Raw genomic sequence first — 18570 nt, forward strand, 5'->3', positions numbered from 1 at the left:
AGTTAAACTCAGTTTGTATTAGTACTATCTCTTCCTTTGATGCCTTTATTCTCCTCTAATTACCAACCCATAACTTATCCAAGTTCATGGCTTGTCTCCTTCTTCCTGGGTGAGTGCTGCTCAGATTATGTACTCAAGGCATTCTCATTTCCAGCTTCCATGGGATGCCTTGTACTCCTAAGAATGGACACCAAGTCTCTGAATAGCTTAACGTGGCATACAAGCCCTCACATGGTCAAGCTCTTTCATACCTCTCTAGCCTTATCACTTAAATTACTATCTTGTGCTCTTCCTTCAGCCATAATAAACCACTAGGAGTTCCTTGAACACACACACTCTCATCTGGACCTTTGCATATCCTATTACTACCTCCTGAAGCATGTTTCCCTCCCCAGACACACCCATCCCCATCCTGTTAGCTAAGAAACCTTCCCTGATTCTTCAAGGCTGGTTTAGATGCCCTTCTCTGAGCTCTCATAACAATAGCCTGCAATTCATCATAACAGCCCTATTACGCTGTGCCCTTTGAAGGCAGGGACTGGGTCTTTCTCACTGTTGAATTTCCGACATCTATTTTTTTTTAACTTTTTTAAATGTTTATTTATTTGAGAGACCGACAGAGTGTGAGCTGGGGAGAGGCAGAGAGAGAGGGAGACAGAGGATCTGAAGCAGCCTCCGTGCTGACAGCAGAGAGCCCGCTGCTGGGTTCGAACTCACAAACCCTGAGATCATGACTTGAGCCAAAGTTGGACACTTAACTCACTGAGCCATCCAGGTGCCCCTCCAACATTTACCACGTTGCCTGGCACATAGCTCTCCATCAATATGTGTTAAATGTATGAATAAATGGAAGAATTAATAATAAGTAGACGCTGTCAGTATATCCATTATATACTCCTAGGGGATGGGAACCCTGACTCACTAAAGACATCATGGCAGTTATGTACCTGTGGTAGAGACAGATGACTCATTCTGCTCCCAGCACTTGTTAAAAATATCCCTTATCCATATTCAATTTTTATGCACCGATCAGTCTTCTAATCTTAATGCACTTTCCAAGTAGATTTCTTAAACTAGGGCGGAAATGTATTTGCTGGTGGATACATTCTTAGCCTACTGGTAGATAGAGTGCACATTGTAAATGAGTTTTTGTTTTTCTGTTTTTTAAAGCAATCTTATGTTATTTTGGTTGACATGGATACAATCTTAGAACTCCTGCTGGGAACTGAAAGAACTGTTTTTCTTTCCCTTTTTTTTTTTTTTTTTTTTTTTCCATATACACGTTCCCCATGGAAGGCTGTTCTTGTGTTTTCCCCACAGGGCCTACCTAACATAGTGTAGAAACACCTTGATGGCATTCAATAAACATAAGTTGGATTTAACAATTAGCAAGGCTGAAAACAACTCTAGGGACATGTATTAGTTTGCTAGGGCTGTCCTAACAAAGTACCAGAAACTGGGCAGCATATCAACAAAAATATATTGTTTCCCATTCCTGGAGGCTAGAAGTCTGAGATATTGGCAGAGTTGGTTAGTTCTGAGGGCTGTGAGGAAGAATCTGTTTCATGCCTTTGTTTTAGCCTATGGTGGTTTGCTGGCAATCTTTGGCGTTCCTTGGCTTATACAAGCATCGCGCTGATCTCTCTGCCTCCACCTTCACACGGCGTTCTCCTGTGCATACCTCTGTGTCCAGATTACCCCTTTTTATAAGACACCAGTGGTATTGGATGAGGGGACTGGCCTATTCCAGTATGACCTCATCTAAACTTACCTAATTAAACCTGCAATGACCCTACTTCCAAATCACCACATTCCTAGGTATCAGAAGTTAGGGCTTCAAGATATGAATTTGGGAGTGGGGGGTGGGACATACAATTCACCTCAACAAGACAATTAACCCTAGCCATTGAAAACCTCAGAAAGGCTTTATATCAAAATATAACCTTAAATAGACTTCACTTAGGTATAATATACATTTAAGTATACAGTTCAGTGAGTTTTGATAAATGTATAAATCTATGTAACTACTACCACTATCAAGAAGATATAAGACAATTACATCACCCCAGAAATTTCTCTTGGTCCTCTTTTTTAGTCAATATCCCCCACCCCAACTACTGCTCTGGCAACAACTGATTTCATTTCTGTCACCAATGATTAGTTTTGCCTATTCTAGAACTTCATATAAATGGAATATAATAGTGTGTAGTCTTTAAACAATTTTTTAATGTTTATTTTTGAGAGAGAAAGAGAGAAAGGAGGGGAGGAGGGGCAGAGAGAGAGAGGGAGAGAGAGTGAGAGAGAGAGAGGCAGAAACCGAAGCAGGGTCCAGGCTCTGAGCTGTTAGCACAGAGCCTGACATGGGGCTTGAACTCATGAGCCGTGAGATCAAACCTGAGCCAAAGTTGGACACTTAACCAACTGAGCCATCCAGGTGCCCCATAATAGTGTGTAGTCTTTAGTGTTGGCTTTTTTTCTCCCAGCATACTATCTGTGAGATTCATCTGTTTTAACATTTGTAATATTTGTGTTCATCAGCAGTTTGTTCCTTTTATGTTGGTTTGTAACCCTCCCAGGGGCTTCCCTGGTGTAATCTGAAAATGGTCCCTGCATTCAGAGGGCAGGGAGAGACTGAAGAAAGAGGCAGGCCACTGACGTTGACCAGAACTCCATCTCTCAGAGCTGTGGTCTCTCGTGACTTTCCTTAACCTCCCAAAGCCTTAGTTTACCTGTATCTAAAATATATAATTATGCTGTATTAGTTTCCTATTGCTACCAATTTTGTGACTTAAAACAACACAGATTTATTACTGTTGAAGGAGGTCATCAAGAGGATGTGACCCTTGGTTGACCTGCAACCCCAACAGAGTCTTCTCAGTCCTTCCCCTGTCCTTGGACTGTACGTTCTGCCCACCTCCCCACAATAGGAGCCATTTTCAAAGACATAGTCTGGAGAGAGTAAGGTGTTATTGAGATCATCTGGACTGAATACATTACTGAGCCTAATTAAGGCTTGTATATAAACTTTTAAGATTCTGGCAGGTGGTTACATATATGACCCCTCTTGCAGCTGCCTAGGACAAGCCTTGTGTGTAAATTTCCTTGCTTATTAGAATAGCCACCTGTCAATCTAGAGTGGTCTGCCTCTATTTGGTCACCCCTTGCCCTCTGTATGGGGGCCAATTTTCAAACCAACAATTAATTTTCAGTTTTGGAGGTCAGAAGTCCAAAATGGATCTCACTGGACTAAAATCAGCAAAGTGGCCTTCCTTTCTGGAAGTTCTAGAAGTTACACCATTTTCTTGCCTTGCCCAGTGTTTAGAGGCTGCCTGCATTTCTTGACTTGCAGCCTTTCCATCTTCAAAGCCTGTAACGGCCCAGCTAGCCTTTCTCACATCCTATCACTCTGAAACTCTCTCTTCTGCCTCCCTGTTTCACTTATAAGGATGCTTGTGTTTGTATTGGGTCCACTCAGATATTCCAGGGTAATCCCTCATCTCAAACTCAGCTGATTAGCAATCTTCATTCCTTCTGCAGTCTCAATCTCCCTTTGCTGTGTAACATAACATAATCACAGGTCCCAGGGATTGGGTTGTGGATGTCTTAAGGGGGCCATTCTGCCTATCACAAATATCTTGCCTCTTAACTAGGTTCTAAGGATTAAATAAGTTAACATGAGTTAGGGAGTTTGGCACAGTACCTAGCCTATGGTAAACTCTCTGATCTGTTGGTTCATCTCAAGAAAACTCTTGACTGACATCAACTAGTTGGAACTATGTTTTATTCATCTTTGTTTTCCTAGGGCTTTCCTATGATCTGCCATACTAGGGTCGGTACATTTTTTTCCATGCGTAAGTGAAGAAACGAATGAACAAATAAATGAGAAAACTCCCTATTCTTGATAGTGACTTACAAATTCAACCCTCACTTCCTATTATATTTATGCACTTGAAATTCAATTAGAGAAAGTTTGGGTACCCCTAACATATAACATGGGTATCAAAGAATCCGCTATCATAGACTTAGAGTTGGAAAGGACAATAAAAGTAACTGGATCCCCCTCAACCTCGGTAGAGAAGTGCAAATCAAAACTATAATGAAGTATCATCCCATACCCATTATGATGGCTATTATCAAAGAAAACAATAACAAGTGTTGATATGGTTGTAGGGAAATTGGAACACTTGTGCACTGCTGGTGGGAAGGTAAAATGGTAAAGCTGCCATGGAAATAACTCAACATAGAATTACCATATGATCCAGTAATTCCACTTCTGGGGATATACTCAAAAGAATTGAAAACGGGGCCTCAAAGAGATATTTATCCACCTATACTCACAGCAACATTGTTTACAATAGCCAAAAGGTAGAAGCAACCCAACTCTCCATTTGTGGGTGAGTGGATGTACAGAATGTGGTACATACATACCTTGGAATATCATTCAGCCTTAAAAAGGAGGGGAATTCTGACACACACACTACAACACTGATGAACCTTGAGGACAGTATGCTACATGAAATAAACCAGCCACAAAAAAAGACAAATACTGTGTGATTCCATTTATATGAGGCCCCTAGAGTAGCCAGACTCCTAGAAACGAGAAGTAGAGTGGTGGTTGCCAGTGGCTGGGTGGGGGGAAATGGGGAGTTGTTTAATGAATATAGAGTTTCAGTTGTGCAAGATGAGAAAGTTCTGGAGATCTGTTGCATTGCTATGTGAGTATACATAACACTACTGCACTATACAGTTAAAATGGTTAAGATGCTAAACTTTATGTTATGTGTATTTTACCACAATTAAAAAAAATGTTTTTAAGTGATTGGATCCCTACTCCCACCAACATCAATTCTTTCCCAGTGTCTCTGATAGGTGAGTATTCTCTTATACTCTAAAATATCCAGCGACAAGAAATGCCAGAGTTACTAAATGCCATTATTGGATGATTCTACTTGATTAAAAAAAGTTTTCCTATTTGGAGCTGAAATTACCTGCCCTATAGGTTACTAGATACAGATTTGTCCACTGATGTAACAGAATAACTTGACTCCTTGTATAAAACACACTTTCAAGGATTTGAAAAAATTTAGATCTTCCCTAAAGTAAATACATAGGACATAGTGCCCAAACCATTTGGAGGAAAATAATTTGGGTACCCACCACCTGTAAACTATGAGATTTTTAGCATCTCAAACACTCTGAACCTCAATTTTATTCATTCATTCATTCATTCATTCATTCAACCAGTCTTTATTAAGCTCTGTTTTGTTTTTTTTTAACCAAGCACTGTCCAAGATACTAGGAATATAACGTTGAATGACACAGACATAATCACTATATTCATAAAGCAGGTAATCCAGTGAGGAGTGAAGATAATTAAGCAAGTGTTAACAAGAAATTGAGACAGGTGCCAGGAGGTGGAAATTACAGAATTAAATGTGAGCATGGAACGGAATCATCAAAACTTGTTTGGGGACTGGGGTAGACTTCCCCTGAGAAGTAACATTTAATGTAAGCCCTTAAGAATATATAACAGTTTGCCAGGTGAGTAGCACCTAGAACCTTAGGGGTTATCAGGAAGATTAAACTGGATAAAATAATTTAGAAAAATTTTATCCTTGTGCTCTCATTTACCCCTATGGATTCAAATCTTTTAGACTCTATTATCATTTATGGAGCTGCTGTATGCCAGGCTCTGTGCTAGCTTCCCATATCCTATCTAATTTATTTATGACAACCTCATGAAAACAACTCAGAGTGCTGTCATCTCTTTTTTTTTTTTTAACTTTTTTTTTAACGTTTATTTATTTTTGAGACAGAGAGAGACAGAGAATGAGCAGGGGAGGGTCAGAGAGAGAGGGAGACACAGAATCTGAAACGGGCTCCAGGCTCTGAGCTGTCAGCACAAAGCCCGACGCGGGGCTCGAACTCACGGACCGTGAGATCATGACCTGAGCTGAAGTCGGCCGCTTAACCGACTGAGCCACCCAGGCGCCCCGCTGTCATCTTTTTTAAAAAGTGACAAGAACTATTCCATTTTGGATGAAATTATGCAGAGTGCAGTGGGAAAACACAAAGAGAATGAAATGCTTTTGCTAATAGTATATTGTGAAATGATAAGCCATTATTATTACCATTACTTTCTTACATATTTATGTCTGGACACAATGATTAGCGTAGCCTGTAGTTTCATTAATACTCTGATGCTGAATTGGTTTACTTGCATATGTGGTCCTACAAATATTTTCTCTTTTGTTCTCATAAGAATTCTGTCCATTTAGGTCTCCTTCCAGTCTGCACTTATGCAGCTGAATTTTGGAAATTAAATGGACACATTTCGTGTTACCCTACACATTTCTTACTTAATTGATTTGGATGCTTCATTCTAGTCTGTCAAGATAACCTTGAGTTCTGCTTTTGTCATTCGCGTTAGCTCTTTTTCATTAGATTTGATAAGCATCTCTTCTGAGATCTGAGATTCAGCGACCAAGGTAATAGCCTTACTTTGTTTCCTTTGATTCTGCTGGCTCCAGGTGGAGAAAACTGAGCCAATGCCAGCTTTAACCTGTCTCAAGCTCCTAAGAAGATAGAGGCTGGAGCAAGATTCACTAGGCTTCTCCCATCACGTCTCATTGGTGGGGTTGGTTACTAAATCTTGCTCTCACGTTCTGGGATTTCACGGCCTAGTCATGCCTTTTGCGTCCTTCTTTCTTCCCCTGTTTATGAAGGTGACCTTAAGATGACATGTGGACATGCCCCTTTCGTGGCACATCACATTCCATATCCTGACTTGACTATTCCCTTACCCTATCACATCCCTATCTGTGTGCTAAGAGTACACCCCCCCACCCCAAATAGTCAGTGCTTTGCAAGTGGTTTGGTAGTGGTAGATAAAAGCAAGGAAATAATTTTGTTCATATATTTTATATGAATTATAATTACTTCTGCTTTTTATAGAAATCTCAGTTTCTTAAAATCATTGCATTCACTATAAGTTTTATGCATGCCACACATGGCCATGGTATAAATACTGTACATCATTTACATTATCAATGTGCTTGTTTTCATTTATAAAATTTTCACTTTTCAATGTTACTCTACGGTGTTACCTTATGTTCCAAAATGTTCTTTAAAAAATGTGTCATTGCCTCCAAGGAGTTTTTTTTTGAAACATAAAAGTGATAAAAATAGTAATAATATTATAAATGTAAACTGTGGAAAGATCTCCATACAATACAGGGTGAAAGAGAAATGTAAAGTAATATTACAAATTATGGAAAGGTCTTCATATAACATAGAGTAAGGAATAAATCTCCAGCCAAAAAAATATAAATATAAAATTTAATAATAAGTATCTAAAAATGTATTTTATTGGGCTTGTAATCCATTTGCTTCTGCTGCCCCAGGAACTGTCAGTTTTAAATCTTTGCAAATACTGACAGGTAGCCAAAGAAATGCTATGCATTTTCAAATAAAGTAGGAACTTCTTTGTTAATCCAGTCACTTTTTCCCCCAGTCCTTGCACCAAATAATATTTGCTAGTATGATTTAAGTCAATTGTATAGCCAGATGTAGAAGAGAGTCCAACACTCCAGAGGCGTCCATTGCTGGAAAACCTGATAAACTAGCCGAAAAGTTAGTGAAAATTTTGCAAAATTCTTTAATCCAATTAATGCTTTTGGGTATTACATACTATTAATCCTAAAAAAAAAATGTGAAGAGAAATTGCTACATGAGAATTTCTGGCACATATTTTGCTTTACATGTAGATCAAACCACTCATATGCAGAGTGTAAATCAACCCCTTGAATGTGTGTAGGGCATATATGACAGAGATATGTTCAACAGCTCATTATCACTGAAAGCCTGTGCCATCAGCAGACTTTTTTCATTTAAGTTAAAACGATTTTGTGAGCCAAGAGGAGGACAGTACAAATACACTGGGACCCATACCAATAGTGCACGCATATTTTCTTGAATATTTTATTCACAGAGACTCATTAGTAGCCAACAATATGCCTCTCGATTTTGATCCAAGGTTGAAAAACCTGTGGAAATTTTTACTGTGACTGAATCATAGCCAGTATATGTGCATCTTTTCACTGCAACGTGTTGAGAAATAGACTGACACATAGTGGTTGATAAAAAACAAAAATGGATGTTTTAAAGTTAGGAATAAAAAGAAAACATTTCTTTGTGACTTGATCACTTCAATTACTTAGAATGTACTAATATATATTTCAAAGTTGGAGTCAGTATCTTGAATAAAGGGAATCTGTCATTTCAGAGCTAAACGATTATAATTTCTAGTGTTCAGGACACAATATTAGGATTTCTTAAGAAGATCAGACTGTGAAGAAATCCTTCAATCATTATGGCTAATGATTTTCCTCCAGTGTCAGAGAGAGAAACTGATGATATATTATTGATAATGTCTGAAAAATCACACCCAATGCTGCCACAAAGCATTTAGAAATATATTCCAAAGACACATTCATCCAAAGAATGAATTGGTATTTTCATCTTTCAAGTTGAAGGATTCTCTGAAAGTTAAAACTTTGCCTGTGATGTATTTATGTCTAATGAAACATGGAAAGCAATCTTCAGTGATAAATCTATTCTTTCTGAGGCAATGCTTTATTTGAATATCCAGGATTATCTAACTATCTTTATAATTGTAAATTGGTATCTTTCAATTTAGAAGGAATAAAGATTGTAGCACCTGGACATGTCTTGAGCTACTCATTGTCAAGCTGGATATAAACTAAAATTGGTGGTCAGCTTGCAACAATTGAAGTGGTCTGCAAATGCTCAGGCATTGAAAGACTGTGCCAGAAATTCTGACCAGGTTCAGAAAACCCCTACCCCCAGAGCAGGGAATTACCCTGAATCGCAGAGTGTTGACTAAGCTAACATCAGTCCTCATTTTTGCCATTTCTTTTTTCCCAAGATTGGAACCTCATCATTGATTGTTGACCCATGACTCTATCTGACTGTATCTTTTGCTCACTACCTGGACCCTTGATTCCCTACGTGCCCTACTATGTTGAATATCCTAGAGCCAGTTGCTCGAGCTTTGGTAGTAAGATAGACTACTGTGTTCCTTTGAATAGAATTCACCTGTGTGCTCCCTCTGTAGCTCATTAAAAAAGACACGCTTCTTTTCTCTTTTACTCCTGATGAGTCCCTCCATGTGGCAGTGTCTCAGCTAGTGAAATGCCCCTGGCCTTAACTATCCTCGCTTATCAGATTTATGAGTTTTGAAGGAGAAATAGCTTTGGTAACCCAGCGCCTTCCTCCTGTTTCCCCTTGGGACTGTGCCAAACATGGAACAGGGGTTGCTGTCACTTGGCAATCTGGCCAATGATGGATGATGACAGGATATAAAACCTGTGACAGGATGGATGAATCTGTCTATTCTAGGGTTCAGTATCAGTATCAGCAGCTGGCCTGCAGATGTGTGACATTTACAAATATCAGCTTCTTCTCTTGGTAGTACAAGTGGCACTTTGGCTCTCTTTGCCTATTATTTTCACATGTCTCCCCCAACTCAAAGGGTTAGAAAAGGAGGTGCTATTACTTAGCTTTGCTCAAATTCTAATACCAGCCTCTATTGCTGGATCAATTTTCTCCACTGCTGTCCTGCCTTGGGGACAGAAAGAAGGTGCACACTGTTTCAGCTCACTTCTCCTCCCCACCTGCTGGGAAACAGCATGCCTGGGTCTCAGAGAAGCTCAAACTATGGTTAAGACCAACAGGTAGTCAACAGTCTCTGGTGATTTAACCAGTGATGGAAATATTTAGCCAGTACCAGCCAGTCCAAATCTCCCCATCTTGTCTGTAAGCTATTGGAGTCCATTTCAGAGAGCTTGCTGAAATCTGAATGCATCCTCCTGTTCCCCCAGACTGGCAGGTAGTTTCAGGAAAGAAAGTGAAGCTAGTTCTGAATTTTTGTTAGTAAATGCTACTAGCTTGGTGGTAAAGCAAAGCCTTCTATATTTTTATAACCTCTGTGTCTCACACGTACTGCATACTCAATAAATGTTTTGACAAATGAATACATTAATCAGTCCCATAAACTATTGCTAACTCCTAATAATTATCTTTTTAAGTTGTGAGTGTTCACAGACCATCTTTTTAATGATCATTCTTTCAGTGCTTTCTTGTTCTAATTTCAAACTGCATATATAAAAGGAGGGGGTCTCCTTTTTACCTCGTGGTAACACAGAACAGTATTTACCTTCCCCCGGCCTTCCAGCCTAGCTCTCTTTCTGGATCATTTCTTAAAGAGCAGAAATGTCGATCCATCAACAGAGACACGTTTTATTAATACATCCTGTGCCCTGAGGTAGAATTATTCTGGTTGTGAGAATTTGAATTCATTTAAAGCATATTAAATCCTCTCTTTATTATCTTTTATCTTCTGGGAAGTATCTGGTTGGAGATAGCGTTTCTAGCATTTATTAATTATTCCCCTTGGTGGTAAAGGCAAGTAGGAACTGAGCCATTTGCTTTTCTCTCTCTCATGCGTTAACATTCTAATATCGGCCCTAAGAACTGAGTCTATACCCTTGTCTCCTTTGTAGTATTATTTACAACTTTGCCAGCCTCTGCTTTTCTGGCAATATTCTTATGGGTTCCATAATTTGTTGTTTGGCTATGGTTCCCTTCTTCTGTATTTTTTTTAAATTAAAAAAATTGTTTGAGTGTGTTTAAGAGAGACAGCATGAGTAGGGGAGAGGCAGAGAGAGAGAGAGAGGAGAGAGAGAGAGAGAGAGAGAGAGAGAAAGAAAGAGAATCCCAAGCAGGCTCTGTGCTGCCAGCTCAGAGCCCGACGCGGGGCTTAAACTCATGAACCATGAGATCATGACCTGAGCCGAAACCAAGGGTCGGATGCTTAACTGACTGAGCCACACAGGTGCTCCTTTTCTTCTGTATTTTGTACACATGCTTTCATTTAAAAGACAGTCTAGAGGACCCTTCTTGAGGTCACTGTCTTTCTCTGAGAGCCCACTGCCAGACTTAAGTTTCATGCAAAGCCATCATCTTCCTTGACCACAGTTGATTAGGCAAAGAATGAACATCTGGGAAACCAGACTCTCTCTCCCAGGAATTCAGAGCTGAGATGGGATTGCTATTTGAGTCTAGGTTGGCCACTTGAGTGGAGAGATTAGGACCTCAGAAGTTATGAAATGGAGCATAGGCAGACTGTACACAATGAATTGGTGAGAGGAGAATGGACAGATGTGTAGAATGAACTGGAGGCAGTGAGCCAAGGAGATGAGCTCCTGACGACTTCCCAGGTCCTAGCAAATCATGGCAGGATAATCTCTGGAGATTTCAATTTGTATTCTTGCTCCTTCCTGCTCCCATTATGAGGCAGGAACTAGACCACTGCTATTTCCTTGACTGTCCACATGACAGGGCAGAAAGCAAACACTGCTTAAAGGCAACACAGAGAAGCAGTGTAGAGCTGCAGGGGTGAGAGCAAGAGTCTCGGGCCAGGCCATCTGGTTTTGAAGAGTCTTGTGTCACTTCCTGGCTGTGAGAACCTAGGCAAGTGGCTTAATCACCCTGCTGTCCCATCTGTAAAATAAGGGTAATGCTGCATCCCTTGTAGGGTTATCATGACAATTAGCTAAACATGTAACATTCTTAGAACAATTACCATCATGTCACAAAGAAACTAATACGTGCAAGGTATTTTTATTATCTTAGTTTTGTTTTTGTTTTTGTTTTTTTTTCCCTCCAAAGCCTGAAACTAGTTGAAGGGCAGTGCTCTGTGTCCCAGAGGGTAAAACAGAGAGAGGAGCACCTCTGAGGACACGGAGTGTGTCGGGGGGAAGCCGGCCAGGTGGGGTAGAGATTAGAATGGCCTGGAAGAGCAGTGGTTCCTACGACATTCTGACACAGTGTCTGGGGAGGATGCGCTGGACCTCAGACAGGAGGGCTGCCTCGTGAGTCTGAGAAAGCAGACCCCTGCTCCCAGGACCCAGAAGCTGGCGTCGATGACAGACTGCTAGCTGCTTCCCAAATGCTATTCTTTCCTTCTCCCTGCTAAATTTTAGCTGGCCTCCTGGGTCAAAGTGGCTAGATTTTTTATGAATGAGAGGCAAAGAGACTTCCATCTTAATCAAGCCTTGCTATTTTGTTTTTCATTTTCTTATGCAGCCAAAGCTAATCCTGTCTGCTTCTACACGAAAGTGACGGAGCTTCCTGACCTGAACTATCAATTAGGAGAATGGGTGTAAGTAAGCCCAGGACTGCTGTCCAAAACCTGGAGAGGCTCTTCTGTTCTTTGGAGCCCCCTTGGACAAAGTGGGCAAGGAGGTCCCCCAGATAACCAAGATTTTATATCCCTCCAACATGGCAAGATGGGAGAATCCAAACCAGGTGGAAGTTGATGTAGTATTCCTCACGTTATCTGAGTTTATTGTTTGAGATTAAAGAGGTTTAACAGCCACCCTGGGATTTTGTGCTTTACCCTAGGACCCTTTAAATAGATTCCTCTTTGACTTCTTAAACTTAATTCAAAGTGATTCTTTCCTCGCACCCAAAAGGACCCTACCTAAGACACAGGACCTACCTGTGCAAACGCATTAATTTCTTAAGGTGTTTCTTTCATCTCTGGCTAGGGATACTTTAAATTATACTGTCAGATTTCATTTTTAGGCTCCTTCTTAAAGCGGTTTGCTTTGGTGAAGTGTCAGTTCCTGGCATCATGTTCGTTTTTTGCCTCACATTTGACATCTGCATTGTCAAAGTTTCGGGCCTGGGGAGGGGGGCTCCCTCCCTTCACCCCATGCCAACCTGGTTCTCTTCCTGGTCATGTCCAGACAGTCAGCTGTTCCTTATTGATCTAAATCAAGTCCAGGATGGCAGTTCTAGCCGGTTCCTCTACCAGCTGGGCAGGGAGCTGTCAGCGAGGCAAGGCAAGAATTTATCAGCTTATCAGCGGTAATTCTTCCAGAGGAATTAACCTACCTAAGGATGGCAGGCTCCTTGAATCTTTCAAATGTGGTTTTTACAAGTGCAGAGGACTACAGAAGAGATTCTTAGGCAGAGCTTGGATAACACCTCTGAGGAAGGCCTTTGTTATTTAAGCCATTCATAGATGCCCCACATTCTTTGATGCTGGTTGGCTGTTGAAACAAACTGAAGCCAAACACTGGAGAGAAGCAACTGGAAAGAGCACACGGGGGAAACGGGCAAGAGCAGAACTCCTGCATGAAATGCAAAGCCCCTCAGCTTTGCCACTGATTCACTCTGTGATCCAGTACAAGCCACTCGAACTCACTGGGGCTTACTCTTTCCATCTATAAAATGGGGATAATTATTTCTCTTCTCGATGCCTCACAAAATTGTCTGGTGCAGGGTTTGGAAACATGATTAGTTCTGTTTAAATGTGTGGTATTGTTATGATCTGACTGTGCTCTCAATCCCAGCTTCCATCCCCATATTAATTACATGTGCATTTTATTTTCTTCATTTTTTCAAACGTGTATTCATTTTTGAGACAGAGAGAAAGAGAGCAGGGGAGGGCCAGAGAGAGAGGAAAACACAGAATCTGAAGCAGGCTCCAGGCTCTGAGCTGTCAGCACAGAGCCTGATGTGGGGCTCGAGGTCATGAACCCACGAGATCATGACCTGAGCCGAAGTTGGAAGCTTAATCCACCGAGCCACCCAAGCGCCCCATTTTTTTAATGTTTATTTATTTTTGAGAGAGAGGGGTGGGGGAAGGGTCAGAGAGCGAGACAGAATCCCAAGCAAGCTCTGCAGAGCCTGATGCGGGGCTCGATCTCACAAACTGTGAGATCATGACCTGAGCTGAAACCAAGAATCGGACACTTAACCGACTGAGCTACCCATGCACTCCAATTACATGTGCATTTTAATTTAACTTTCCCACCAGCCCAATGAGGCGTATATTAACATGCATTTTTGTGTTCACTTTGCAGACTTCCCTCCCAGGTTCTGGGAATTGAAGCGATTACTTACTCAGAGTCTCATAGTTGGTAACTTTTAGAGACAAAATTCAAGTTCTAGGTTTACTCCAAAGCCAGTGTGTGTTTGTACACACTGTGTGGGGCATCTGTGATATACTGTACACAAAGAGGAAAGGGAGTAGGGAAGGAGAGGTTGGAACTCTAAGGCTATCTTTTTCTAAGGCATTTATTTGTGTTTGTTTTCTTCAGCAATGGAAGTATCTTTATGACCTGACACAGATTTATGGAAATAGAACTCCAGGGAATTTATACCTTTAGAGCATCGGAGGTGCACTTGTGATAGCCAATCTGTTCACTGTCATCCAGGAACCCAGTCAGGTCCTAAATTCACGTCACTTTTCTTCTCAAAGCCCGCCAATGGTTTCTCATCTCACTCTGAGTAAAAGCCAGAGTCTTACAATGGCCCACCATTGTCCTGTGTGTTCTATGCTTCCTGTCCTTCCTTCTGGATTCCTCACTGTTCCTCATTCTTCCCCAACTCACTCTGCTTCAGCCATCTTTGCCTTCTTACTGATCATCTAGCCTGCCAAGGATTCTCCTGCCTCAGGGCGTTTGCATTGGCTGTTTTGTTCTATCTGATTACTCTTTCCCAGATTTCCACATGTCTCACTCTTCTTCTAAGTCTCTGATCTTATCAGTGAGGCTTTCCCTGGCCACCCATTGACATTGTAAGCCCCTCTTCCCCCACAGCCTTCCCATATCTTAAAGAAGTTCTTTTCTCCTTGCAATGAGGAGGAAATAGACCTCGCTAGAAAGTAACACCCCCCCCCCCCCCGCAGGACACAGAAAGCCTTTGAACAGCCCATTACAACATAGAAACAGGAGAGGCCTTAGAAATCCTTGCAATCAGTTCTTCCATTTCACAGATGGAGACAAGAAGGCTCAGAGAGGGAAAGTGAGAATAAGAAGCTGTGTAGAGATGGGTCTGGGAAGAGAAGCCAAGTTCAACTATGCATTCATTCATTTACCAAACATCTACTACAGGGTAGGGTCTTGAGCTACCCTGGTGAATAAAACCAGTTTCAGTTCTTCCCTACCTCTCTCTAGAGCCTCCAGCCTCATCAGAGACAGTCACTGAACAAATCACTACATACACAACTGTGAAATTCAGCAGTGGCAGGTGTTTTGAAGAAGTCCTCGGTGCTATGACAGCACAGTTTGAGGTATTGACTTGGACGGAGAGATCAATGCACGCTCCTTAGCGCTGGCGATGGACGAATGACTGACAGGTGGCTGGATGAGAGCAAAGGGCATTTCAGGCAGCCGGGCAGAGTGCGGTGTGAGATGAAGACAGAAATGGAGGTGGAGGTTAGAGTCTGCGGCTCCCTATAAGCCACGATAAGAAATTTTATCCTCATCCTAAGAAACACTGAAAGGTTTATCTGATTCCTATTTCCATTCCTTACCTTTAAGCACACTGACAAATAATGTTAAAGATAAGTAATAGAGGAGGCAGATTCAATTTCTATTTATATCCATGAACCATCCAGAGAGTGAAAAATACACTTGGAAAAATATGGCTTCCATCCCTTGCCACATCATACTTTCCTGGCCACCCGGACAGTCAGATGCCTTCTGTTTCTCTGCAAGCCTGATTTGTGTGTGCACTGCACGCACACACACATGCGTGCGCACACACACACACACACACCCGCTTTACATATACCTCTTCATTTTAGCAAACAATGTCTTGACATTCCCGATACAGGAATAACAGGGCTTATTCTGATTAATCTCATTTAATTCCAATTAGTTTATCCACTTGGGTCATTTGATCTGCAATTACTTGCTGTCAGGGCGCTGAGAATAATGCCCATCCTGACTTCTCCAAATGATGGTAATTCAATTGAGAGGTCTCTCCTGTTGTTAGGGAGTCCCACTCTCTGGTTCCAGAACACAGAGAAGCACCCAGGAGCATCATTATTAGCCACTTTGAAAGGTTTGTGATGTCTGTTTGCCTGGTTGAATGTTGCTTTTCTGCAAGAACCATGAGTTTCTGACATCTGGGACCTTGCTGACCCTGGAGAGGCTTGTCCCTCCCAGGGCCCACCTTCCGTATGCAAATCAACCAATGCAAAGGTCTTACCCCCCACCACCTTCTGTATCTGGCTGTTACACTGTGGGCCACTCCCCTACTCCAGTCACCAGAGGGCTGGGTACCAGACAACTCTGGGCCCTAACCCCAGAGCCCACTGAAGTTATTCAAACTAGCCACTTACCCTGCCTCACGAGTCCCTTCCCTGGAAACCATAATAAAGGCTCTTACCAGTGTTTTTCTCCATCACGTCTGCCTCTAACTGACCCTGGTATCTCCCCATGTGGCCCTGCATGATGTGCCCCACCCCTTCTCTTGGCAACTGTGAGTAACAAACTGTCTTTTCAATAACAGTCCTCTCCTGAGGTGCCTGGCGGGCTCAGTCAGAGGGGTGGAGGGGTGTGCTCTCCTCTCCCCCTTCCTTTCTCCTCTCATAACTCTTGGTTATGAGTTCGAGCCCCATGTTGGGCATAGAGATCACTTAAAATAAAAAAATAAAATAAAATAAAATAAAAAATCCCCTGACCTGTTGGCCTCATCATGTCTGAATACAAACAAAACCTACATTTTCAAGCATCTTCCTCAGACTCTTTTTCATTCCCTTCTGAGGAATCCCATGGGAGATCCCTCTGCCTCCCTGGGGTATGTGTTAGTGGAAAGACACAGATTTCAGAGCCTGGCAGACCAGAGTCAATAGCCCTGGGGAGCCAGGGACCAGCTGCTTCACCCCCTTGACACCCCCCCCCCCCACCGCCCTGCCCACCCCCTACAGAAACCAGGATCACACAGTCATCTCAAGAGGTTGCTTGAGGCTTGGATGAGATAATACAGACCATGCATCTAGCACAGAATCCAGCACCTGGTGTCTGCCTAACGTGATAGACCCCCCCCTCCCTTCAGTAATCTGAGAGCCTCCTTTGCTGTCTGTTTTCTGCCTGCCGGTTTTATTGTTCAGTCAACCGGGAACCTTGAAGAAAATCCGTGGATGATTTATTGTAAGCTTTTCAACCTTTGCTTCCTTTATTTGCTAACCTCCAGCCAACCAAAGCCTTTTATTTCCCCCTCCCTAAGCCCCCTGCAGACTGACAGGTTCGGAGAGGGTGTTTTTCATGAACTGCTTGGGCCCAGCACTCACTCTAGCCACTCTCTTGCCAAGCCTGTCAAAAGAGGGCTCCCAGGGACACAGGCCTGGGTTCCAGCTCTGACTCTACTTCTCATGCATGCCTGGGGGCACAATAGTTCACCCCTCGGAGACTTCACTTCCTCCTTTGTAAAGTCAGGATAAAAATGCTTGTGTTGCCTCTTAGTACCGTTTTGTGAAGCCCTATGAAATGATAGGACACTAGCAAAAACCATCATGAACAACACGAGAGGCAGTCAGGGTTGACCCTCTGTTTTTCCTCTTCTGTGTCTCTTGACCTCCTTCTTGGTATTGGAGGTATATCCTGTCCCCTACCATCCAGGCCTCCTACCACCCAGCCCTTCCCTTCCCCCTCCCATTCCTGCCCTGTGGCTCTGAGTCCAGCCTGAAAGACCTTCCTTTCTCCCTTATCTCGAGGATTCATAGAGGGAACCTCTGTGAAGGGGGCAGAGAAAACCACAGGGAAGAAAAAGGGAGAAGGATCAACTGTGTGTGTGCAGGTGGGGGCACATGTGCAGACTCACTACGTCCCAGGTGCTGTCCCATGCAAACCTCTTAGGCCTGGAAAATGGGGATCCTAGTGTCATCACCTTACAAGTGAGGACAGGAGACACAGATGTGCAATAACTAGCTGGGAAGTGAGGACTTTTTTGAGCCTGAGCTCTCGACTCCTATGACGTCTTGCTCCGCAGTCACATCATAAAAATGCTCCCATGCAGCCAATCCCAGGAAGGAAACTGCCCCCCCCCCCCCGCCCCTCCGCCTTGGGGTCGCTGCTGTTCCTGATTCACCTGTGTTCTCCTACTTGACTGATGGTTTTTGTGTGCTCATCTCCTGCACTAAGCAGTGAGCCTCGTCTTTCTCTTTCAGAGCCTGTGGGGCTGAAGCCAGCACACACACATTCTCACTGAATGCTGCATTTAATTTAATTAAAAGAACATCCCTGTCCCACCCTGGGAAGAGAATGCACACATGAGAACGAGAGAAAAACGATCATGAAGCAGCGAACGGGGAGTGAAGATACCTGTCATGGAACGGAGGGGTTTCTCCCTTCGGATGTCTGTGTTTTCAAAATGAAAGGTTAGTGCCTGGTGCATGTTGTTACCATGCCTGGCATTGCCCAAGCCTGGCGTCAACAGAGTACGAGCAGGACGGTCTCTGTGGCATCAGGTGATTTACACTGAGCAAGGACTGAGTGCCGCTATGGGGACAAAGTACCAGTCATGGGACTCAGTGGCAGCCCTCTCTCTCAAGGAGTGTGCAGTCGGGCCCGGATAGAGGTGGGTCACGTGACTCCTTGCTTGTGCCAACAGGAGGTTTCTCCACAAGACACTGTAATTGATACTCGGACTTTTTCTTTGGATTTATCTTCTCTCACAAGTTTTGCAATG

General features: G+C 42.7%; 1 long non-coding RNA gene across 1 annotated transcript in view; it reads left to right on the plus strand.

The window, feature by feature from the left end:
• Positions 1–18091, plus strand: part of LOC115518501 — a 36991-nt gene extending 18900 nt beyond the window's left edge. The window contains exon 3 of the long non-coding RNA XR_003970289.2: positions 18050–18091. This is a non-coding gene — a long non-coding RNA (uncharacterized LOC115518501). The remainder of the gene's footprint in view (positions 1–18049) is intronic.
• The last annotated feature ends 479 nt before the right edge of the window (positions 18092–18570 follow it).

The sequence above is a fragment of the Lynx canadensis genome, chromosome B4, assembly GCF_007474595.2.
Source record: "Lynx canadensis isolate LIC74 chromosome B4, mLynCan4.pri.v2, whole genome shotgun sequence".
Lineage (NCBI taxonomy): Eukaryota > Metazoa > Chordata > Mammalia > Carnivora > Felidae > Lynx > Lynx canadensis.